Source organism: Vanellus vanellus (genome assembly GCF_965231255.1).
Source record: "Vanellus vanellus genome assembly, chromosome: 10".
Classification (NCBI taxonomy): Eukaryota; Metazoa; Chordata; class Aves; order Charadriiformes; family Charadriidae; genus Vanellus; species Vanellus vanellus.
In genome coordinates, this window is record NC_138915.1 from 19,251,933 (window position 1) to 19,279,627 (window position 27,695).

Genomic DNA, 27,695 nt, shown 5'->3' on the forward strand with positions numbered 1-27,695 from the left:
ACGTCTTTTTTTTTTTTTTCAATTTTGCAACAGAAACTGCAAAATCATTGCTGAAAAATTAGGAAAGCTGTTCCTTCTGTTACTCTTAATATTAGTAAGGAACAGCAAACAAAGCAGAACCAACACCACTAAGTTATTCTGCACACAGTAAAGAGGATCCTCCCCCACCCTTTTCCTGGGGGATGGGGGTGTATGATTTTGGATTTAAAACAGAAGCTAGAAATTAGTAATTTTGGATTTTGCACTGATTCTGGTTTCTGTCAGGCTTAACAGGGTTTCCAGGCTTACTCCTCTTGAGCAAGCTGCTGAAGTTCACGGTGGCACTCGAGCTCAGTATGGAGTTCCCTTTGGAATACAATCAATCAAATGCGTGCTCTCATTCAGACACCAACTGAGCTCTGCCAGCAACTGAAAGCCTGGCTTATGCGAAGTCTGACACTTTTGGCTACATTTGTTAAAACACTCTTCTTAAGAGGATACTGTCATCCAGGGGAATACTGCTCACTGTAGGAACAGTAGGTTACGGTCTTCCCTATTCCCTACCTTTTCATCAGGAACATTCTTGATCCCACATTCAGAAAGGTAGTTCTAATTTTTTCATCTGGAAAGATACATAGTTTCTCTCTTTAGTTAGCCCTTCACAAGCTGATCATATCTAAATGGAACACTGTGCTCTAAACCCTAAAGAAATGGTCAGATGTGCCAAGATACCATTAAACACAGAGTATCCTCTGAACTTTCCTCCCGTTCCGCAGCCTAGGGCAAAGTCTGTGTGTGGTAGTTCCATATGCCATCTACTAATTGGTGGTAACTCAATCGGGAAAAAAAGTGGCAATAATTCCCGAAGGACAAGAGCAGGTTACTTTGATTTTCCAAGTAGGTCATTCACTCTTCAAATAAAGAATGACTGACATTCAGAAGTAACACTAATACAGCAGTGGCAGCTGTTGTCAAGAAAGTCAGCTTCTTCCAGCTTTGCAATACCGCAATGACATTTCATACCTGCCTTCTTTTGATCTACTGCAGATTTAAAACGATTCGGCACATACCTTTACATGCCAGTACCTTCCCACTGGGATGTCACCAGTCACCATTACTTACAACTTTGTTAAATCAATATCTGTCAGTGTAAAGCTTGAGAAAGTTTGCATTTTCCACTGTTGGCTATTACTTTCTGTGTTTCTAACTTTTAAGCCGTAACTTCTACTTCTCAGTCAGTCAGAATGCTTTAATGCGCATGCTTTAACATGTAAACCACAATAAAAAGTGACCCACAGAAATTCAGTGATTTCAACATGCAGATATTTCAGTCTGTAATGTTTCCATACAAAAAAAACTATTTCAAACCTTCTAAAAATTTATCAGGATATTCTCCACCTCCTGAACAAAGGTTTTCCTAGACAGACTTGTACAATGAGGTTTATAACTGTAGGGAAACACACAGAGTCCCTGTTAACTTTGTTTTCCAAATCTCAAATATTTCAAAGGTAACATTTTGCAGAAAACAGAGCTCCCAAAGAAAAATATGCTGTAGACTAATCATCGTGCTTTCCCAGTGATCTTCAGAAAGGATGGCACGTTACCCAATGAACACCATAAATCAGTTTTCCAGTGCATAACACTTTTTCTTACTATATCGGAAGGCTCACTTGATATAACTATGCCAAAAACATAATTTAAAGACATTAGCTTAGTTTCAGGGGTGGGGGAGAAGAGCAGTCAATCCTCCGAGTTTCAAAGATCAGTGTAAAAATATAACCCCCAAATTGCTAAAGGCTAACAAAAATAAAAAGGGCAAAAAACCTTAAAGTTACTTTTGAAAGAATCATTAAATCTTAATGGAATCTCATCAATTATGAATTCTCAAGGAAGGCAATCCTTGCTCACACCTTCCAAATAGCACACACATGTCATTTTATACTGTCTTTCCACTTACCAGGAAAATAAGCATAAAAGAAATAAGGATCTTCATCCCTCCAAAAACCAGTTTAATTTGGGTCATCTTGCTGTTGCCATAATGGTCTAAGTATGCAAGTTTTTTCAGCTTGGCTTTATTTTCTATGTTGCGCAAGCTCCATTTCAAGTGGCAAAACTCAGTATCTTCTATGATTTATTTGTAACTTTCCTTATACAAGAAGTTGAGCACAAACGGGGACCAACTTTTCTCGAATTTTCTCTGTATCTGAAAAAGGGTCTGTGAGTTTAAAAGCTTTTCTACTTTTTTACAATTATGGTAATTAGTCTAACAAAAGATGCGAACTCTGTTACAAACCCTGTTCTAACATATGGCTTCGAAAGTCTTGTTTACTTTGCAAGTACACCCATATCCCACTTAACAGAATATTCTTTCTACATCATGGAAGTCCATAAAGCAATTCAGTCACAGACCAAATTACAGTCTAAACTGCTGAGTTACACTTTGCATTCAAATTCAGATTGCAGATTTTGCTCTTTGACTGGGGGGTTGTGATACCATTTCTGTAAGGAACCAGAACCTGTAGGTCCTCTTAACTTCATAAAAATCATCAAGTGCTCAACATTTTTTGACATGACAATAAAACAACCAAACTTGAGGAAGTCTCAAACAATAAAATCCAAGCCCTCCCTGAACCCCAACCTCAGGGATTTATTTCTGCAATTATGAAATTTATGAACACTTGTTTGATAAACTATCATTTTCTAAGTACACAGAAGTTTACAGTTTTTAAACGTACAGCTTAAAATCTATCCACAGGCCGGTTAATAACACTTTCTCTTCACTTCAAATCTGGATTGAAGCGCAAAGATTTAGGCGTGCAATTCATGTAATTCTGCCCTATTCTTTAAAGAAGCTCAACTGGTTTTGGAGATCTCTGAGTTGAATTGACTTATAACAGTCATTCTGATAGGCTTAAATTAAAATCCAGTGTTAATTGCTAATAAGAGCAGCACCTTTGCTGAGAAGGTCCTTCGCCTCAAAGCTTGCAACTCTTGGGGGCGAGGGGGAACAAAACAAGCGTTTTCAACCGTTCCACTAATGGTTTGTAACTTCTGCCATTTTCAGTAACCCATGAAACAAAACAAGCATTCTTTTCTCACTTGTAGTATTGGGGGGCTTATTTTTTAATGTACACAATCCTCTAGAATATAAGAGTGAAACTGGATACACTGGTTTTACTCATGTGATCAGGTGCTTGAACAGGGAAGTCATCAACTGAAGCAAAAACCTGCTGAAGCTAGTAGGTGGCGCACACACACAAGCTTTAATATCTATGCTGCAGGTGACAGCAGGACTACAACAGAGGTGAGTAAAAATAGCTTTTCTAAGCTCTACGTTCATTGTAGTGAGAAATTCTTTGCGTGCATTAAATTCAGACAAAATCCAAACTGAACAGAAAGGTCCTGCTTTTGTAAAACGGGTCACTGATCTACTTAATCCTGGGAGAGCAATCCAGTTCCCTTGCATACATTCTGACTAATCAGACTTGATGGCACTGAACTATGAAAGACTGAAAAAGGAAAACTCCCAAACAGTTGCTATTTGAGCCTACTGACTGGTACTAGTCTTTGCTATTTCCAGAGTGTATTAAGGAAAATTCTGTTACTCTGACATAAGGCCATCATCTTGACATTAACTTAATTACCCTCCCTTTGTTGGCATATGTTTCAAAGACAGAAAACATGTTGATTTCTTATGGTAAATAACACTCCCCGGCATTCTATTCCAGAAAACTACACATAGCAAGAACCTTACAAAGCAATCAGTTTGCCCTAGTCCCAAGATCTAGCACTTGGTTGTAAGATGCCTTGCAAGAGCCCTGTTCCCTTTGCTAGCTAATATGTTCTTGTAACATTTTAATTTCTTTAATTAAGTCTTGTTTCTTTTCTACTAATCACCATTATGCCATATTATGACAGTGATTCAATATACTTTTTTGGAATAATGTTACTGTCCCTTCAAAACCTTAGTCAACCATTAACACACAAATGGCTTAATGCTCAAGGTCCCTTAAATTTGGAACAATTTGAACTCAATGTTCTACAGTGTTAAGGTTTCATTCAATATTATTGGCCAATCCCCTTCCCCCTCCTCCCCCCCACCCCCAAAAAAAACCAACCTAAGCAAGAGCTATCTACCAGAGTCGGAAAAGCAAAAGGATCTCGTTAGTTATGGCTTTAAAATAACTCAGATTTTTTCTTCCAGGGTGATGTACAAGTTCGCTTTTTCTTAATTCTTCCTTTGTCTACCTTCGTAATTTGGAATCATTCAACAGAACTACTAGGCTGTTCACCAAAGACGTTATGCTCATTCACAGGGAAGATCCACTAAAATAAATTTATAAGCAGTCGTCATTAAAAAGAATAGGTTCTGACTTTCTCACAGCTTTATAAACTATTCTGACAATATTCTTACTTAAGAACAGTAATGAAATGTTAAAGCTCTCTGAAGGCTTCAAAACTTATTTTAATTGTGTTTGCATGACTGGTAATTGCTTCCCTCCCCCAATAACACTGTGTATGTAATTTTATTATCTTAAACCATGAAGGACAGTAACCTTTACTTCAACACACTTTAAAAAAATCTGGCAAAATAAACTCATGAATAATTAGATTTCATCAAGACATAACTAATTCCTGACACACTACACTACTGATAATTGAACTTATGACTAATACTAAGAAAGAAATATTATGTGAATGATTTATGAAAAAGCTAAAATAGATATCCTCATGCAATTCTTTCATTTCCTGGTGGAAATAAAACTATTCCATATTTTTAATAATACATGATTTCATTTCCTCTAAGATATTCCCTACTGATGCCGAATACTAGTGATGTTTATAATATTTTTCCAGCATACTGTTTTTAAAGCAGTAATTCCAACTTGGTATTTTCCTCCTCTCTTTCACCAAGACCTTTTAGTCCCAGTTGACTAATTACCATAAGAAAAAAATCTATGACTTGCTTCAGGATGAGGGACTTGGGTGGGTGTAAGGGACGGGAAGGACTTTAAGTTGCTTCAGGGGAGCTGCCATGGCTTACTTCCAGGATCAGCCTTGTGAGGGGCTACAGATCGGTACTGATGGGGTTTGCGCATCACACCTTAGCTGCTAGCTCGGCAAGAACTCTTGTGCTTGCAGTACCACGTTACTCCTTACAACCACAGGGGTCTGCCAGTGTCATCTAATTTAGAAATTCTTCATGTGGTTGGAGTAAGGAAAACGGTTTCACTAATGAAGCCTCTAAACGCTGTCTTGGGTTCACGTTTCAATCTCCCACTGCACCAAAATACTCGATCTCAATATGCACTCTTTTAAAAAAAACACACTGTGCCAAGCTTAGTGAGAGTTATACCTAAAAAGAGATTGATTTTATAAAGTAAATAATTTACAGAATTCACTGAAGTTTCTTAAATATTGCATCAAAACTGGATCTATGAGTAATATGCCTGCCTCAAGATAATTTCTGTCTTCTGCAAAACCAAAGATGGAGTAGCTACATAAGGCACTCCTTTCACTAACTACTTTTTAGCAACTCATGACAAACCCACTGTGTACAAAAAAATCAAAATTTTGAACATTTTGAAAATTCAGAAAATAAGTAATATCTTGTAGCTGTCTGTGCTCATTAGTCACCTTATGATATAGATTTTTTCTTTTTTTTAAAGTGTTCACCATGAAGAAAATACACACCTTTCACTTTTTTTTAATTTTATGAAAACAAATCTTCAGTGCTACATGACATATCTTAGAGCTTTAATGTATACACTATATACTACAAAACAATGAAAGTAAAAACTAAGTAGTAAACAAGAGCTGGCTAGAAATTAACCTCAACGACAAGAAAATGTGAGGCACTACTTACAATATCCATACACCTTCAAAAGGAGCTCAAATATTGCAAAGACAAATACAGCAAAGAAATAAATAGTAAAGGGGAAAAAAGGTAGCATTGGAAACTTGATTTAGGTGCATAAGTATGAACCTGTATGTCTTCTCCACTTCAAATCCATTTGGTTTTGGGGTGGGTTGGTTTTTTTTTTTATTTTTTTGTTTTGTGGTTGGGTTTTTTTTTGGTTTTTGGTTGTGTGTGCGTGTGTGCATGTGTGTGCGTGTGTGTGTGTGTATGTTTTTTCTTTGGTTTTGTGTTGGTTTTTTTGGTTTTGTTTTTTTTTCGCAAAAAGTTTGCCCACAGACAAAATTCCACCCAAGCCGAAAAGGAAAGACTCCTCCAAGCATTCCTTTTCTTAGAAACAACCTTTCTTAGAAACTGAAATATCTGCACAATTCCTTATCAATGCCCTGAGAGAAATCCTTAAGAATTTTTAAGAAACCTGGAATCATTTGTTCTGGTCTTCACAAAATAACTTCTTTCAAGCTGCCAAAAGATTCCAAAGAATTGAACAGATGCACTACTAAAGCTGGTTTAAGAAACTTTGAAGTAACCACTTGCCATTCTACTTCAGTCTATCAGTCGATAAATTCCAGTTTGTGTCACGGACTTCATCTTGGCAGGAAAACAGAAAGAAAAGCAGCTGATATGGACACAGAGGGACAAAATGAAACTGCGGGGTGTTACACTTGGAAAGCATCAATCTATTCTACTACACCATCACTAGAAGATCAACAGTGGGGCAAATAGCATTTTTTAAGAAAAACAAATACTTAGTGTGTGAAGACCTCCAACAATTCTATTTAATGAGCACTACACCCTTTTGTCAACCTCAGCCCCTTTCCATAAATCATTTTGTAGAATCCCACCAAAAAAACCCAGGCAATGTGTCATATTTGCAATCCCAGCACACAGCTCTAAGGTGTCTAGCATTAGATGTGCATTAAGTGCTGTTTAATGTTATATTAAACAGCAGAAAACACAGAACTTAACTGCACAGGGTAGGACAGGACTAACTCAAGCTGAATTTTTCAAGAAGTCTGGAAACTATCAAAGGTCACTTACAAGAACTCCCTTATTTTTATGGATAGCACTGAAGGTGAACAAATGCCTTTTCCTTTTTCATAATAATCATGCTGTATTTAAAGACCACGTAAAGATCATCTACAGTTTTGCAAGACTGTGGGAAAGAGACTGCCAAACTCCAAAAAAGGACAGGAAAAACTAGCTTGTACTTTTAATGTCTGGAGACAATGGAAATAAAGGTAAATTGCAATTCATGAGGTTTTTTCAGTGTATACCAAGAAGCATGGAAAGATCCTTAATTTATTTCTTCTTACAGCTTAGTGTAAAGGTAAATAGACTATCCATTAGGTTCAAAATTGTATTTCACCAATTCCATTGGATATCCAAGACCTTATCATCACAATATTGGTTAAAGTATGGCAGCAGTAAATGTCACGTCTGTCAAGCTGTACTGTTCTGAGCCAATCCATGTTAGATTTACTCTGAGTAAATGTCAGTGCTATCGAGAGCTCCCAGAAAAAGCAGATTTTTCTTTACAGACAAGCATTTAACAATAAATTGTCTGGCCAGTACAACAGCAGCAAGCTAATGACTAGGTCTGGCTTCTTAGGATGATCTGAAAGATGTTACACAACTGATTTTTCATCTCAAGGCAGTTGTCACACTGTTACACAGCTACCTCTCCACCACTCCAAGATGACATTTACCAAATGGCTGCATATCCTGGCCTGTGTGTGCCTAGCTTTTTCTAGCCACTCAACACGCTCCTTGGAGGTGCACTTTGCCAATTACCTGAAACAGGAAAATTCTATACAGTAAGTTTAAGGTTTACGCAATCTGACCTCTTATCCCACTGCAAAGCCTATCTTTGGCAAACACAGGAACTGACTGGCTGTGCCAGACATGCAGCATTACTTGGAGCTGAAAAAAAAACTAGAAAGCTAAGCTGAAGCTGGGAACTGCCCTCCCAGTAATGCCACAGGTCCTGCCTCTTCGAATAAGCCGCCCCTCCAAACGCGATTCATAGAAAGTCACATTCATTACTTGATCCAACACAGCTGATATGCTGGTCCCGTTTTACCTCAAACCAGGACATCCTGTCACTGCCTAGTGGCAATTCTCACATATTAGACACAAAGTCCTCTGTCACTTGTTTATCTTACCTGTAAGTAAATGTCCTTGGGTTTATCAGGTTCTGTTGTTTTTAAGGCCTGCCTCTAATCCTCTTCCTTACAGATTCAGCCTAAATTCCCAGCCCCTCCACGCAAGCTTGGCAGGACTCATTCTGCCACACTTCACTACTGTCCCAAGATGTTCTCTTTTGAATGGACACCCCTTCCCCCCCCCCCCCCCCCAAGTTACTGATCTCCATTGCTCCTGGCCTGGGATATGCACCATGCAGCACTGACAAGTGACAGAGTCTGAATACATCGAACCATTTAAAGTTACAGCAAGCTCCAGAAAGCAGAAATTATTCAGCACAGTCACAGACTGACTGCTTAGCGTACCTCGGGGAGGAACTATTCATTTCAGTTAATCAAAATAAATACTGAACAAAGAAATTAAGACTATCACTTGCAAACCAGCCAGTTAAAGCCTCATTCTAGATAGAGGTTTCATTCACTGATTTCTACACAAATTGGCTTTAACCATTAATGCATTTAAAAAAAAGAATCGTTTTCCATTTTATCCTGCTGCTTAGCTCCTTGAGGCAAACAGAAGATGGCCACAAAAAGGCAGATAGAGTAGCACAGGCAAAAAACTGAACATTGGTACCTTAAGCCATACCAGCATCCCAAATACTGCCAGACATCTCCCCAGAAGGTATTAACAAAGAATCTGCATAAAGGGAAAACACCCAGAATTTATCTGCTTCTAACTTGCTTCTAAATTACACAGATACCAAAGAAACCAAATCCCTCTTTCATAGGGTCAGTAGCTGGATGTGCCAGGTTGAGTGTGCAGACCTGCTCTACAAAAAGTAAGGTTCTCCTCTGCCCCTCACCCCCCAGTTGTTTAAAAGAGCAGGAGACCTCTCAGTGCTACCACAGTAGGAACAAAACTGCAGGTAACTGACAGTATCAGAGCTGTCAGAGGTTGGGTTACAGTAAAAGTAAAGCTAATGCATTAACTCCATCCTCTCTTTTGAGAAAGAATCCACCTGCAGACTGCACTTAAGGATCGGCACATTAGTTTCCATTGCTTCCATTTCCCAGACACTCAAAGGACTAAAAAAGGAATCTCTCTCTTAAAAGCTCTTTGTGACTGTGTTCTTTGAGGAAGAGAAGATCCAACATCTTGGGGTTTAGAGGAGCGTGTGCTTTGAGGAAAAGACAACCCACACCTCTGGGCTTTAGAGGAGTCGCAACAAAAAGTCCTCTTTCAGGTTATCAGAGCTTATTTCATCTAAGAGTTTGCTTGGAAGGCTTCTTGTTACCACTGTCTGGCAGAGAACAGTCAAGCAGAGAAGGGATTTCACTTACAGCTCAAAGAGTAGCTCTGTGCCTTGTCTGGAAATCTGAACAGGAGGTAAAAAGTGAAAACAAAGACAGGTTGGGCAGGCTTAAAATAGTTATGATTCCCTACCATTATGGGGAAATGCACCACAAAACTGACATCCTCAACAGAGTAGCCTGTCATCTTACAAAACTTTACAATAGAAATCACTCTGGGCTCTAGAGCCGCTCCTTCCACCTTCAATTCTTCGGGGTGGGGGGGGGTGGGGTGGGGGTAGAACAACCAAAAACAACCCCAAAACATTTTGTAATCAGAACGGTGCTAGGATTGTGGCATGAGCAAGTCTGGAATCTCTTTAAACTTTATGGCTGCTGTGATGCAGGATTTAACCATATTCTCGGCCAGGGAAGTGAGCGCTGCTTGATGAAAACGCCTACTTTCTTCACTGCTGTGCGCACACACACACACGCATTCCCCATACCTCAGCAGGGCCTTATCACACAAGCTGTTCTGGATATAGTTTGAGCAGATGAATAGGATTTCTGCTTTCAGCTGTTAAAGATCCTCTAAATCAAAGCTACACATTACTACAAAGTAGTTTCCCACCTAGACCTGGCCTTTCGGTACCCCTTCTGAGCACCTGGTGCACTTCTGTGTATAGATTAGAAATCCTTTTGTCACTCTTTACGTGTCTCAGCCTGGACCACAGTAACTTGGTAAAGGTAACAGCAGCTTTAGTCCAGACAGCTGTTTTCAAGTAGGTGCTCTATTATATCCTGCTTCATCTCTGAAAAGCATAGATTTTACTTTCACTGGTACAACTGGTACACAGACGACAACTTTCTTTAGAAAGGGGAGTTGACGTTTTAACCACATGGTGACGCACAAATCATAAATCTTTCAGCTGCATGGTGGAGATGATTATGGATGTCTACAAGTTTAATCAACACCAGATTGGACAGATTTCTTAACCCTAGAATATCCTTCCTTACTGTACTCCAGGAGAATGGATAAATCTGCAGCCATTGTTTCTGTAAGCTCACAGGTCACCTGTTGTATACATCCACCTGTTCAAGAAATGAGCTTGAGCAGGTAAAGTGGAATTAAAAAATTTAAAGTTTACACTATTTCCTTTTATGTTGTAGAAAGCTCACCTATACATGGTCCTATTCTTTTTTAGCCTTTAAAGCAAATCCTTCCCATCTCATAAAGTTTGCTACCCAGGTTCTCCATAAATTCCTCACGCAGATTTCCTCATACATTCTTGTACATTCAAAGACAACACATAGAAATTAAAAGGACTTCCTATTTCCATTTACAATGTGAAAAGACATTTTAGATAATAGCCCTGCTGCTTGTCAGAAAAAGCTGTAAGGGTGAACCTGAAGTAGTTGTGTACAACCCCATTTTTAGCTCTTTTATCTCATGAGAAATAAGATATTTTTTAGGGAGGAAAACATACTATAAATATTTGCACATTAAGACAATTAACGTAACAAACAACAATAACGTTACAAGTTTGTGAAAGAACGAAAAGCAGGAGCTCAGAAACGATGGGTAAAGGGTAGGGTTTTTTTGTTGGGTTTTTATTGTTTTTATAGAGAGGAATTTACCTTACAGGAGACCAAGTTTCAGCTGCAGGATGCTATACAAAAATCTAAAGGCCTTGAGCAACTGTCTAAGCTTAGTCAGTCTGAAGAGAGTAAAGGGGTTTTAATACTTTAAGCAAAGACACGGCTGTTATGTCTAAATGTAATTATTTAATATCGCAATTAACTCTCAGAAGACTCTGAATTTATATCATTTCTGCATGGAAGACAAGCAGAGTCACAAGTTATAAATACAGATGGGAAGCCTAGCAACCTTTTAAATAATACTCGGAACTAAAGAAATTAAATTCAGACAGGCTCTTTCCTCCAGTTATATGTTGCTGCCACACACTTCTTAGTTGAAGTTATTAAATTCAACTTCAAAATTAATTTTATTTTATTTTTTCGTATTTATTAACACATGGCTCAGGCATCTTTTTCATGGATGAACACTACTTTGCATTAGAAGCTGTTTCCTCCCTCAACAACATGACAAAACAACTACCAAAACAACTTCTCTCCAGACAAACATAATTTTTGCCCATGTTGTCAAATCCATCTATGTTAACTATTTAAAGGCTTTTTTACATTGTTGTCTTTAATTACATGACTTTCAAAAAAGTTAGACCGAAACCAATTTAAATTGATGGGCTCTGTTTGACTAACAGGAGATTTCCCAGAAAGAATTAATATTGTGTCTGCTGGTTTGACTTTTGAAAATATTCAATACAGATATGTATTTTAAAGTATATATTTTTTTTTATTTGAGCAGAATTTCAAGTTGGGTTTTTTTTTTCTTTCTTGTAAGCTATGAACACTAAGCCATTTCTCAAAGATTAATTACCAAAAGATAGTAATAGTTACTAAGTGGTGGTTTTCTTTTTGTCTCAGTATTGCCAACCGCAGAGTTCAAACATCATGAGTCAGGACACAAAAATAATTAGATTTACATTATCCTTTTAAAAACTGATCATTTTATTTGTCACTTGGCTTCTGAAGGGTAATTTTTCTTTATTCTACTATTACCTCCCACTATGTCTAAAGGATGTCAAAGCTTCTGCTAAACTTCCATCGGATCTGGAAATACTTTATTGTCATCAACACCAACTGTGCGCAGGTGATTAACAACATTCTTAGGTGATAAAAAAAATATGTACCATTATCAAAGGAAAGATCTGTAGCGGATGATATTTGCGGATAAGCATCCACTAGTTGGGTAGTTACCTCGCTGTAGACATTTTTTTTAAACAAATTATTTTCTATCATACAGTTTAGTATCTCATGGAAATGAGCAGTGCCAAAGTTAGTCCAGGGAATAGAAAGTTTGAGAAGACAGGGAGAATCAGAGACAATTTTTGATTCAGATGACTGTAAGCACCTAGTAGTTTAGGAATCCTTCCTCAAGTATTCCTATTTCCGAGTAGATTATCTCTGGTAGTGATAAATCCCAGTGGAAGATGAGGCATTATCTTGAGAAAGAAAGAAAATAAATAAATAAACCCCCTGATCAGTCATCTGTAAAAAGGACAAGTGCACTGGCCTGACTTAGCCAGCTCTGGGCTCGGTAAGTCCACTTATCACTACTCACAGCTTGTTCAAGATCCAAATCTACGATTACACTGGCTCAAAGCTTCGCTTTAATAGTATTTGGGCTTACTAATGCTCCACAAAGGTTCCACAGAAATAACTGCAAAAGTTTAAAGCGTCCATTTTGCTTCTATGCCCTGCTACTGTAGATTTGAAGCTATCAAGCATCAATCTGCATAATAACTGAGAAAAATCTGCTATAAGTACTGTGCTCACTCTTCAGCAAGACTGCAAGTGCCTAATTTACTTTCAAGGGAGAGGCAGCTGGACAAATGTATGAGACATTACATCATTCAAAAACCCAACATAACAGTCTCAGAAGTGGTTGTTATTTTCAAACCTGCTCGTGGATTTATGCTGCTGAACAGGAGATAGAGGCTCTTGGGACAGGATTACTTTAGCTCACTGGGAACGAAGGGCTATTTCTGACGTTCTTCCCCTTATTCAGAGAAAAAAATTGACTTGTAGAATTCAGTCTTTGTTCATAGTTAATTGAATGTCATCTTAAAGACATTTAAGTTTTCTGACCCACTTGCAGAAATTGAGACACTTTAGTCACTTCTCACTTCCAGTGTACTGATGTAGACAGCTCACTCCTATTTGTTCACGTGCTGAAAGAGCTTTTCACTGTGCTGTTTATTCCCTCTTTTCTTTCCATATATTTTACAGCTCAATAATATCCTTATAATGATTTTGTCAATAACAACCATACAGTATCAAGCTCCTTCATTCTACTCTTCTAACTGCTGCTCAATATAACATACCTTCTAATCACTTAGTCATAAATACATGCCAACCAAAAGTAACCATTTCTTTAATACAGCTGATAAAAATTGTATTCCAGAAAAGGTAGCATAAATATTTCCCTCTCAGAATTTATTTTTTTTATCATCCCACAGTGATCAGATCAAGTCAGCAGTTCTCATCCATTATTACTGACAGTCTTCATTCCTTACATACATGACCTTTATTATCTATGTACATGTTATAGTATTGAATTTCCTTTTATTTCTCCTACCTGCAAGGTCATGGAGGCTTCTCTATGTGATAGTCTGACCGTCTTCTGTCCCGACTACATGTTCCAAATTAGTAACTTTGATTTGGATTGAGGAGGACAAAACTTGCTTTGAGAGAGCTTCACATAAGACAGCTTCTTTCTACCTATAACACATACTTGTTTTCAAACAGTAACATAACCTGTTCATACAATAAACTACATCTTTATTTTGTTACTTTGAATCTTGAAGGATTTCTTTGTTCACATGATTTCTCTGTTCTATATCATAATAGAGATGAAAGCATCAGCTGTTGGTTGTTGTTCACTGCTATTTCTTCTTTCATATCCCTATCTTTCAAATGCATGATAAACCAAAAGGTTTTAATTAGGTTTTAATTACTTGCCATTTATTAAAATTTGGATCAATTTCATTCATCGAAGTAAAACAAGGCAATTCAGTTAAAATGGTTGTTAAAAATATAGGCTCTGTAACATCGTCCAAGTATATTGGTCAGGTAATATATTCTGACCCCTATTAAACATCACAATACTCACCAAATTAGTTAAAGAGTGAAAATTGCTGAGATCAGAATTATTTGGGGATCTTAAAAAGAAAATGTTTGTTTAGTTCCTGTGTATATTAAACAAATACTTCAGAAAGAATGTTTTGATAAAGCACATTAAGAAGTGTTTGCTTTTTAGAGCTTTTAGTCCTAATTTTCTTTTGTCTTTTTTTTTTTTTAAAACTACTACAAAGTATTTAAAATATGTCAGGTCTTCTACAGGTGTGTCAGCCAGAAAAGGAAGGTCAAAGAAAATGTACCCTCCCTGATGAGCAAGACTAGCAAACTGGTAGCGACAGATGAGAATGCTGAGGCACTCAACAATATTTTGCCTCAGTCTTCACTGGCAGCCTCTCTCCCCACACCTCTCAGGTGGATGGACCACAAGACAGGAACTGGGGGAGCAAAGTCCCTCCCACTGTAAGATCAGGTTCATGACCACCTAAGGAACCTGAACCTATATACATAAGTCTATGGGACCTGAAGAGATGCATCCCAGAGTCCCAACAGAACTGGCTGATGTAGTTGCCAAGCCACTCTCCATGATATTTGAAAAGTCATGGCAGTCAGGTGAAGTCCACAGTGACTGGAAAAAGGTAAAAATCACACCCATTTGTAACAACGGTAGAAAGGAGGACCCTGGGAACTACTGACCTGTCAGCCTCGCCTGTGTGCCTGGCAAGATCATGGAACAGATCCTCCTAAAAGCTATGCTAAGGCACATGGTGATTCACAGGGAGGTGATTCGAGACAGCCAGCATGGTTTCACCAAGGGCAAGTCCAACCTAGTGGCTTACTATGATGGAGTGACTACATCAGTGGACCAGGGAAGACTGACAGATGTTGTCTATCTCAACCTCTCTAAGGACTTTAACTCAGTCCCCCACAATATCCTTCTCTCTAAACTGGAGAGACATGGATTTGATGGCTGGACAGTTTGGTGCATGAGGAATTCATTGGATAGTTGCATCCAGAGGGTAGTGGTCAACAGCTCAATGTCCAGATGGAGATCGGTGAGAAGTGGTATATCTCAGGGGTCCATATTGGAACCAATACTGTTCAGTATCTTCATCAATGACACAGACAGTGTGATCGAGCACATCCTCAGGACATTGTGCATGACACAAGGCTGATGATGTGGTTGACATGCCTGAGGGACCTGGACAAGCTCAAGAAGTGGGGCGATGTGAACCTCATAAGGTTCAACAAGGTCAAGTGCAGGGTCCTGCACCTGGGTCAGGGCAATCCCCAGTATTAATACAGGCTGTGGGATGAAGGGATTGAGAGCAGCCCTACCAAGAAGGACTTGTGTTGTGGTTTAACTCCAGCTCGCAGCTAGGACCACGCAGCTGTTTGCCGGCAATGTGTGCTCACAGCCCAGAAGGCCAATGATGCCCTGGACTGCATCAAAAGCAGCATGGCCAGTAGGTTAAGGGAGCGGATTCTGCCCCTCTACTCCACTCTGGTGAGACCCCACCTGGAGCACTGCGTCCAGCTCTTAATTAGAAAGTCTACAGAAACTGGGGTCAGGTAGGACTGCTTTGCCCAAAGAATACTGGAAAAATGGTCATCCCAGGATTTTAAAAAGGTAAAGTTTCTTTTTAGGGGCAAACCATCAAGGGATTTCTTAAAAAATAAGCTACTGCAAAAAAAAAAAAAAAAAAAAAGAGGCTATTTAAGTATGTAAGTTTTTTAAAATAGTGTTAATAAAAAGAAGACAGTGCAAAATTACCTTCCTTTTCAGTTGTCTTAAGGAAGCATCTTTACATACAATCAAAACATGACATTGCCTTTGTTCAAAGGAATAAATACAAAGCATGTATTTGTTTTGACCTTCTAGCTATTATAATAAGTAAACTTGTTAAGATCACATGCAATATTTTGTGGTTTTCTAAGAGACAGTTTTCTGCAGTACGTATTTCTAACACAATATATAAACTTGACAAGTTAGTTGATATTCCACTGTACTGTATGACTGAACAGAACATGTAGATACAAGAAGAGACAGAAAAATGGAATAAAACATTTGCCTGTACTAAGTAAATACTTTCTAACAACAGTGTTAAAATGGGGCAAAGTAAACATTTGCTATAGAAATCACAGCAAAACTATACATTTTCTTTGTGAATAGCAAAAGGAATATCTATAAAGCAGACGATCTACCAGGCAAAACAACAAACCTAACAGACACAGTTAATAGCCTTTCAATTACAAGCCTGTCCACTGACAGACCAATGTATTAGAATTAACATTACTCTGAATAGCAACCATAGCCATAAAAAGATCCTCTTTTTTTTCAGTCTTTGACATCTGATAGCAAGCTAGAAGAATATATCTACTGAAGTATGTAGAGCCACTGCTCACGTGAAGGTGTTACTTAAAATGGAAATTGTACAACAGTTATGTCTACAGTTGTTTATACATACACACATATGCATACAGATATACAAACATACACACCTTCCACAAACCTAAATACTGCCATATCACAGCAGATAAAAGGTGTATTTTGGTAGCACGGGAACTTGTAAAATATCTACATTGACCTCAGAGGTATATTTAGCAACAGGTTTCCAACTCCCATCTTCTGCCCAGTACATACAAATAACAAACATGAAAACTGTTAGAAAACACAAGATTCTTTTGCACCATTCTAGAGAAACATGGGGTAATGCAATTATCCAAACATGAGAATTTGTGTACCACTCACCTCCATATACAGCTAGCTAGTTAATAACAATTAAAATAATCTTTAAAAGTCTAGAAATGGATGTGGTAGAAAAATGAAGACCCCATTCACAGAAAATTTTTGTTACTTTCTCAGCTCAATTTTTCAGGATGATCATTTAGACTCCCTGTTTTTCACAATTGCCTCTCTCGGATGGGTTTGCCTCAAAAACTTGGTATGAACCAGAATTCCCAGGGCCTCGCACATGAAGAGCTCTATAAGCCAAAATGTTTCAAAGAAAACACTTCAAACTCAACAAAATCCACACTTCCTCCCCAAAAACACTGTTTTGCTGAAAAATATCTGACTAGCCCTAGAAACAATAACCTGGTTTTGATGTAAAGGCTACCTAGTCCGATAATCTTCGTTGCTCTTCGTCTTTACTATCCTTTTTGTTGCTAAACATACCATACCTTAAAAAAATTTGACATAAAGAAAACAGCCAGTTCTAGTGAGTAAAGAGACAACTTCAAGGCATAGTGGCAGACAAACCACTCAACAGTGCACACGCCTGTTCTACACTAATTACTAAATACAATTTCATATATGTATATAATAAAACAGTTGCTGACATCTTGACTAAGAATATGGGTCACACACAATAGATCTATTGGTTTACCAATAAGCGATTCATCCTATTCTGCTTGTTTTCAAGCTAATTCAGAGACATCAGGGAGTCAGGTGTTTACATTCAGTAAACCCCCTGTTTTTCTAATCTTACCTATTTTTAGAGAGACCATTACATCACACTGCCACAAGGTGATATTCCCTCCTCTGAAATTGCCAGCTGCAACAACTAAATAGAAAGGGATAATTATCTGGTTTAGTTCAAATCACCCTTCTTCAGCATAGGTTTTAATTCAGACTTCAGTGACTTCTGCCCTGAAGACTCAAAACTACAGCCAGCCTTACAGGTTTTCTTCCCCTTAAGTTTAATCTTTGCTCACAGTCCATTGCAATTCCTGAACTCTCAGGAATTCTCTTCTTCCTGTGACCTCTTCTAGAAGACCATCAATTCTTCTACAAAGAGTAACGATACTTGCCTGTATCTCGTGTTATCTGTAGAGATTTCCTTACTACAGACTCGCCTTTTAATGCCAAAACACCATTTCCTGTGAGAGAAGTGAAGCTCTGGACAAGTTTGCTCTCCAGATACAGACCCTCAGTTCTAGTTCTATGCCATGGCCAGACTGTCTTCCTGGGACCTGATGGCCCTTGAGAAAAAGGAAGGTGTTTGGCATCTTCCGAACTGACACCTTTGTCTCTAGTCGGCTTTTGCTAAGGACACACAGCTTTCAGATACCATATTTAAAATCACAATTACAATCTATTACTGCAATGAGATTAACTGCTTAGTTTACCCAGAATCCTTCTTTCTTTGGCTCTGTAACTTAATGAACGTTTTATTGTAAGTCATACCTCATAGCACAAGAGAAAGGGATGAGTGTTTAATTACAGTATATATTTTTACTGAAGTATTCAAGTATAACACATTAAACACAATCTTCAACCTATTCAGACTGGAAATCAAAGAAAACATGGTAAGCCATTATTTTTTGAGTTGTTTGTGGATATATTGTGACTTCAGGCATTGTAGACGTCTTTCCCTGAAAAGGTCGTATCATTCTTCAGAAAAAAAAAAGAACAAAAGCCCTGAGATTCCTTTTATTTCTTTGTATATCACTATTCTAAAGCAGGTCTGAAGTGAGAAACTAGCCAAGGTTTCAGAACTCCAGTGGAGACATCTTCCAGTTAATCTGACCTCTTTTCCAACAGTAATAACTCAAAAAAATTTAAGAGTTCAGACATGCCCTTGATTTGTTTTAAAGGGCACCTTCTGCTTTTGAAAACATCAGTTCAGATAACTCCTAAAGCTTTCTGCAATAACAGCATTCAAGAAAAAAAAATATCAGACATTTTTTATCTACAGTATTAACTCTTAGGCTTCCCTGGCTGTTTTAAGAATCTTATTTTAATTACACTGGACATGTAAAATCAAGGTTGGCTAACTGATGGAATCTGAAGTCTGCTATACTTTAATACTGGTCACTAAAAGCAGATACTTTTAACTGCAATACCAAGCAAGCTCTCAAGAGATTTTTGGCCAGTTAAATCTGTCTCAAGAAGGCAGAAACACAAAGGAAAGATGACCCCACCTCTCCTTCAAATCCAGTCTTTACAGTCTCACATACTCTTCCCATGGTGACTTTTCAGAGGGATTTGTAGTCTTCAGTAAGTAGGATGCAAGGGCAGAATTTCTGCTGTACTTCAATTTATTTAGACCACTTTCTAACTACACCCGTACAGGACAAGGGATTATTCTTATTTCATGCTTGTTGAAACTACAGATTATAAAATGATTCACTATATTCCTTCGGTGCCTCCAACTAAACAACTTAATACAGCTACAAGCTGCTCTATCAGCAGCTTTTAGAGTAAATATGTGAGCCTTGATACAAACTCACCTTGGTGTTTCTTTATGACAGAAGGGAAGTTTCCCTTCTGTGGGCACTATCACAAAAACAATGAAATTCAGAGCAGGGAAGACTAAGTACTCATCTCAATAAATTCACATCAGGATATTTTAAGTTGTGCCTTCAAACTCTACATCTGGGAACCAGCTGTCACATACAACATTCACAACTCCTCTGGAGTCAGCTGGAAGACCCCAAAAAACTGAACCCTGCAATAACATCTACTATGAGAACTGCCTTCAGAATTCCGCGCTGAGAAAATTTCTATCTTCATATGCACGACCCCTAACACTTTGCATTCCAGCACGTCTCCTATCTGAAAGGATTCGTGCTGCCATCACAGATACAAAACCTTTTCTTAGTATCAGGAGTCAGCTAGACAAGTACTTTATTTACACATCTGTGTGTCAGTGGGCGATAGTTCAGAATATGCAAAGTACTCACTCAGATAACAGGCATGTATCTTCTGAAAAGAAATATACTTTTAACTTAAAGAGATGGCACAGTGTGATTCAGTTATGAAAAAGATCTACATAGCTAGCTGATTGCTGTCTTATCAGAAAAGAAAAAACAGCATTTCAGTGCTACATGTTCTCAAATAAAAGTACCTAAAGCAACATTCACAAGCACGGTACTCAAGTACAGAACCATCAAAAGTTAGTTCACAGTCAAGAGATTAACATGGCGAATGTATGATGATAACTGAAGTGGTTATGCCTGAACCAGGGGTGAGGACACCAGAATGAAAAATAAACACACTTATCATAAAACAAACATGTACAAAATTAATTAAAAATTTAAAGGTAAAAAGAGTAAAAGAAGATGCAACCTCTGCTATTTCTTTTGGAAGACTGTTTACCAACTGTTTACTATTTCCAACAGCCAAAATCAGCAGCCCACATACCCCAAATGTATTTCATTTCTTTCTTTCTCAACTATGTCCTTTGTTTTTCTGCATAAAGTACACACCACTGTGCTCTCTCCTACACTTCTCAACAATTTTTTAATTTTACTACTGGTACTGTAGTGTCAATCTTTCATCTAAACTAATTCTTCGATTATTTCAGTGACATCCGAGTACTGAATAGAAAAAAGCTACTTATTTGAAATTGGTCCATAGAAATGATAAAAAAAAACCTGCCTAGTAGGAACATCATACTTCCTAGTTTTTCAGAAATGTACATACAGTGCCAACGCCATCTCAAAAATGTTGATGTAAGTATTTTTCAGTAAAGAGAAGAAAGAAATGAGCTTATCTTTGATCTTTGGAAAAGGATAACTACACAGTAAGATACAGGTAGACCTTTAAGCAGAAGAAGCGATATACATTCATGCATAATCGGTAAGTTTACATTCTCAGATCTGGAGCCTTTCTATGTCTTCCCAATTCAACATCAGAATTTCCAAATGCTAAAAAACAATTTTCCCCCTTTCATTCTTGATATAACTGCAACCATTTCAGGGGGGTCTAAATGCCTGCCTATCCGAATGATATCGGCACTGATACGATAAGGCTAACAGCTCTGCAGTATAATAAAGCTCCGATTTATTCACCTGCAAAAGCAGTATGCTCGAGAGTGCCTTATTCCAGTAACAAGCCTGAAAATGACAACTCTAAAAATGGCCTAATCTTCGCAAAATGTGCTTCCCAGTGTAAAAGACTTCTCTGTTCTACTACAGAAGTTCCAGTCAAATGAAAAAGAAAAAACATCCATCTGCCCCTTCATTCATCTGGGACACTTTCACACCTTTGCTTTTGGCCTGGCAAGCCAGGAACCTCTACTCCCATGTTCCAAATAGGTGGTGTAACTACGAGTTTGTGTTCAGTTTCTTAATCTTTCTTGACCTATATCTCCCATATAATAAAAATAACTCACTGGAGGAAAATCTAATTCAGACACATACAGTTGTTTCAGGAGAAACGAACATTACAGACCGTATGGAGGTTGGAGAGAAATACCATTTACCTCTCCTTTTGACATGAAAAGAGTAAGCAATACCAAGCAAGCTATACAATTCTGTACATAGGAGGAAAACATCTTTCCCGATTAATCTTTATTGTTCTATATGTAGATGTTATTAATACCTGACCATAAAATTGTCTAACTCACTTTCAAATTTAGCCACAGCAAATTTTAATAAGTAATGTGTCTAATGTATTAAACTACATATTAGCTGCCAGATCTCATTATGTTGTGCAAAATTATTTTAGCTACTTATCAAGGTGATATCTTCTGCAATCTCATTTTTACCTAAGCACTGTAGAAAGCAAAATTTCTCAGGCAAGATTCATGGAAGGACCTTGTCATTCACCTTAATCAAAAGGGAGAAAATAAATAAAAGCTGCCATAGAAATCCATCTCTTTTCTCCTATGTGCATAAATAAGGAACTTCTACTTCAAGACGAATCTTCAGAAATCCAGCTCATCATTCTCTTACTGACATAAAATACTTACATGACAAATGTACATAAATAAAACTTAACCTACCCTCTTTACATAATGTTGCATGTGCACCACTTAGACACTACTAAATTCAGTTTCTTGGAGACAAAAAACAGAGCTGTTGCCATACAGGTTGTCAGCTTTTATATCTTTAGTGTTCTTATTTTTATTCCCTTACTTGCTAGGCTAGTCCTTTGAAATAGTAGTATGAATTTATGCTCTAAACCAGCCACTAAGTGTGTTCATTTAAAAGGTCTCATATGGGTAAAAGAAACATACTATGGACATTGATAGTTACCCACGTAGCGTAACCCAGACGATAAAAAGAAACCAACAAAACAAAACATCAGCACAAGGATAAACCTCTGAATAAATCAAACACACAGAATTTGGCCCAAGGATCATTGCCATATCACATGGCAAAAGAGACAGACTTAATTAACTCAAATATAAATTCATGTTATTTTAGCTTTGTAGTGCAAAGATGCCTTCAAAATATTTCAAGACGGATGTCTGGAAAGGACAAAAAAAGTATTCAAAAGAAATGAGTCCTCTGCAAGCTCTCACCCATCAGAGGGAACAGCGTTGTACATTGCATATTAATTGCTTAGCAAAAAGCTCTTTGTCTGAATAAGACTGAAATCTGAAACATTCTTATCCAGCAATACATTAGTGAGTGCTAATAAGTAAGAAATAATACATATTTGGCAGTGAATAATTCATATTTGGATTGAATTTGTATCCACTGCTGCTATTATTTCAAAATCCATCAACATTGTCAAATACTGGACATCGCAGTAACACCAGAAAAGCATACCAATCCAAAGCAATAATTAAAGCTTGAGGTGACTCCAATCTGCTGCAGACAGCTCTTATGTGGTTCTGACTTCATTTTCTCTTAGTCTGGAGCATTTCTAAATGTGCCCCGCTGGAAATCATTTATCAGTTTAATGAACACATTCAAGGAAGGCTAACCATAGGGGTGGAGGAGGGATGATATGATTCCTTTGTTACTCATACAGTATAACTACCCATTTTTCAAGTAAATCTGACAGACTCCAAACATTAAATTAACTGAAAGGAAAACCTCATTTTGAACTGTGCTTTCCCATACATATCAAACAGCCTGTGAAATGCCTTAAATTTTATGTCCAAATCCATTAAACACACTGGAAAAAAGGTATAGAAAATTCATGGTTGAGTATGTGCTCGCAGAAACCTTCCATACTTTGTTAACTTCATAGCTGAATTGATCCACGGGGTGCAAAGCAAAGCACTGAGCATACTAAATAGCACGGCATGGCATAAATGAAAAAGCAAACCAAGTGAAATATGACTATTCAGAAAAACTTAACCATGTAAACTAGTTTCCTATCTAGCCCTTGGTGTACAGGCAAGCACGTGGATGTAGGCCAAGCAGCAAAGACTCCTCATGGGAAGTCAACAGATATTTAAAAGAATGATGTTTCAGAGCAATGAAGGAATGTGGTCATTTACTTGACTAAGCTGAGTTTTTCTAAGTGGTTGTGTAAATCCGTGTCATAGGCAGGAACACAAAGTGTATCATTAAGTATTCAAATATTGCATTTCTGTAAGACATAGCATGGTAACAGGCTTCAGACAAACACGGAGAAGCTTAATTGGCACTCTCTTGATAAAGCGCTATACACAACTATGTAAAAGTCAGTAGGAGGAGGTTAATGGCAGTGAACTAGAATAAAACTAAATGTCACTACATCTTACTTTTCTGTAAAACCTTCTAAGCAGATAAGACATGTTCAGGAAGCTGTAAAATGTGCCCTTTGCTTACAAGAAAAAGGTCAGTTCTGTGCTAACAAATTGTAATAGGTTAGTCATAAATGATCATATCAGCAGATGAAATATGGTACTTTACACATAATTTAAATATTGTTACAACTACTTGAACCACAGAGAAGCCCACTTTGCACAGTGCAAACTCCTGCACACATTAAAATGATGCAATTCATGAAAATATGAACATGATACCATGAAAAAGAAGTTACAAACTTCACAGCAATGAAACATGCCTAAACAACCAATTGTAAGTTGCCTTTGGCATTGAAGACTAGTACAAGAAATGCTTAAGCATATTCTCTGCAGTGATTCTCTGCTGCTTTAAGAGACCAACAGAACAATCAATTCTCCTGGTTTTCAAAGTAACAAGCCAGCAGAGGTTCTACAGCTCCTTGCATGCATCACCCTGTGAGAGCTTAAGTTCACTTTGCGGAATTCCTAGTGTGAGGTCTTATACAGAAGAACACAAAACATACAGCAGCAGTCTATTACCTTCTACTTCCCTCTCAAGAAATAAAAATGAGCAACATAAAGCCAATAATTGGGTAGCAAAAATTCAATACCACAAATGCAGTATTGGGATAGTTCCGTTATGATAAAAGAAAAGAGTTCTTGCCGTAAGGCCTGATGAGACTTATACTATGCACCTATTATTTTTGTGACTCAAAGCGTTATTATTCAAAAGAGTTTTTACCAGTTGCATTGTTAGTTCAGTATTTCTTCCTGCTCTTGTAACAGTTCCATCAGGTCCTTAATAACGGATGTCCCATTCTAAGAGGGTTCATGATATGGGGTGAAGCCAGGCTTTGCTAAGAAAACTAGGTCTTGAGCCCCCACCTGCTGAGAAATGCCAAAGTTAATACTCGGTTCAGAATATTCTTTGGGATATTTCACAATGGTTTCTTATACTGGTACAGCACATAAGATATCAATAATTAGCCTTTTACTACTGGGTATTATTTTAATTCACAATCATTAACAAGCCTGTTCAATAAGGCTGGTGATTTTTTTCTTCTTTGAACACTGTAACGAGTCATGTATTTCAAAGCTGACAGAGCACTTTAAAGATCAAATGCGTACATACAACACTAATGTCGCTGAGGCAAGAATACACATATTCAGCTCTAAAACACACTAATTGTCAGTACAGTAAAATTTCCTCATGCTAGTATTTTGCAAAATGCAGGGAAAGGATATAACCAGTGAGCAGAAGTGCTATTACTATCAAAACAGGTCCCCTCTCCACTCCAACTAAAACACTTCACTCTGAAATACCCTTTCAAAATGGCATTTCTAGTGTAGCTATTACAGTGTTAAGTCTTGCTAGGGTAGCTGCTTAACTCCCACAGTGGTCTGCCCTAATACCTACCACTCCCAGGTGTAACAAGCCATTTACCTACTAATGGCTTAGAAAAGATGACACAAAAGGACTAAGGTAGTTATGCTTCTTGTGACCTTTCTGAAAAATTAACTTCTATATCCCGCAAGTCAAAGCCAACTTGGCTTACGCAGAAAATACTGGTTTTAACTTTACATTTACATAATAAGGGATAAAGGAGGATCACTTACAATGTTCATTTGATTTATCCTGAATGCTGTATTTCACAAGTCACAGGAAATATAGTTCTTACAAAAACACACAAATTGTGTTCAAGTAAGAAAACAGATTAACACAGTTGCCATTTTCTACTTCATTTCTTGGGTTCTTAAAGGAGCGACTAAAGAAAGAAACAATACTCTTGAAATTTCTGCTGATGTTTCAGTTCATTTTTTAATTTTTATCTTTAATTACATGAATGCTGAACGACTGAGTTGCAGTGAAGCCAACGAAATGCTCAATTTCTCTTTAGCTAAACCAGGTTCTGAATGACTCAGATTTTAAGTAATTGCTCAAAATATCTTAGTGCTAAATCTTCTTTTATTTCTTAAGGTTCTATTTCTTTAGTCTCTTCTTTATCCAAGAAGTTAGTTTTCACACAGTAACATCACATAAAAACAGTACTAGTCCTAATATTTATACTATTAATGATACCATCTCACTTAAATTTGTAATTTTTAAAAATGTGGTCACTATCCAGCCTGTAATTTGTAGTGAGATGATTTCCCCGATCCCCCCCCCCCCCCCCCCCTTTTGAAAGCCATCTTGCACTTTACATGAACTTTTGGTTAAATGTGTCTGCAGCATTTAGTCCATGGGAAACATAAGGCTGCAAGTACCATATTCGTACTTCACATTAGCGTTTGTCCCACAACTATTTCATGTTTGCTTGCATGACAAGCTGGCTTCTTCTGGGAGCCATCCAAACTGCCTCAGTGTTCAGTACTGTCACTTGATAAATAAAAACTATATTCTAGTATAGAGCACTACATTGTGCAGGTTGCCTACAACTTGAAGCTAACAGAATATCCATCTCACCTGTTTCTGAATGCTTTGCAGAGCAGTTGGGACTCGAAAACAGAATCAAAGAATGGTTTCGTTGGAAAGGACCCTAAAGATCATTAAGTTCCAACCCCCCTGCCATAGGCAGGGACACCTCCCACTAAACCAGGCTCCCCAAGGCCACGTCCAGCCTGGCCTTGAACACCTCCAGGGATGGGGCCTCAACAACCTCTCTGGGCAACCTGTGCCAGTGCCTTACCACCCTCAAAGTGAAAAACTTCTTCCTCATGTTCAATCTGAACCTGCCCTCTTCCAGCTTAAAGCCATTCCTATTGCTACATGCCTGAGTAAAAAGCCCTTCCCCAGCTCTCCTGTGGGCCCCCTTTAGGGACTGGAAGGCCGCAACAAGATCTCCCCGGAGCCTTCTCTTCTCCAGGCTGAACAGCCCCAAATCTTTCAGCCTCTCCTCATAGGAGAGGTGCTCCAACCCTCGGATCATCCTCGTGGCCCTCCTCTGGACCCACTCCAGCAGGTCCACGTCCTTCTTATGGTGGGGACTCCAGAGCTGGATGCAGTACTCCGGGTGGGGTCTCACGAGAGTGGAGTAGAGGGGCAGAATCACCTCCCTTGACCTGCTGGCCACACTTCTGATGCAGCCCAGGATACGGTTGGCCTTCTGGGCTGCGATCGTGCATTGCTGGCTCATGTTGAGCTTCTCGTCAATCAGCACCCCCGGGTCCTTCTCCTCAGGGCTGCTCTCCCACCATTTCTCGCCAAGCCTGTATTTGTGCTTGGGATTGCCCTGACCCAGATGTAACACCTTGTACTTGGCCTTGTTGAACTGCATGAGGCTGGCTTGGGCCCACCTCTCCAGCCTATCCAGGTCCCTCTGGATGGCATTCCTCCCCTCTCGCATGTCTACTTCACCAAACAGCTTGGTATCATTGGCAAACTTGCTGAGGGTGCACTCGACCCCACTGTCCATGTAACCGGCAAAGATGTTGAACATTACAGGTCCCAGTACCAACCCCTGAGGAATGCCACTCGTCACTGCTCTCCACTTGGACATTGAGCCGTTGACCGCAACTCTTTGAGTGCGACCGTCCAGCCAGGTCTTTATCCACCGAGTGGTCCATTTGTCAAATCCACGTCTCTTCAATTTAGAGACCAGGATATCGTGTGGGACAGTGTCAAACGCTTTGCACAAGTCCAGGTAGATGATGTCAGTTGATCTTCCCTTGTCCACTGCTACTATAACCCCTTCGTAGAAGGCCACCAAATTTGTCAGGCATGCCTTGCCCTTGGTGAAGCCGTGCTGGCTGTCACCAGTCACCTCCTTGTTTTCTATGTTCCTCAGCAGAGTTTCCAGGAAGATCTGCCCCATGAGACTGACTGGCCTGTAGTTCCCTGGGTCTTCCTTGTTTCCCTTTTTGAAAAAAAGGGTTAAGCTTCCCCTTTTCCAGTCGGCAGGAACCCCATCAGACCACAACTTCTCAAATATGATGGCTAGTGGCTTAGCAACTTCATCTGCCATTTCTTCACAATGAGATCAAATGAAGCGTCATCTTGTTCATTCTCCACCTCTCAACACGTACAAACACAAATGAACTCACTAGACTTTATGCCAAATGGCTGTGAAGCTTACAAAGCTGTGTTTATCAAGACACACTCAAGCCTTCTTAATGGATTTTCTTGCCATAAATTTATAAAGATGAAATGTCTTATTTTCTGTGGACAAAATTTAATTTGTTTTAGACAAGATT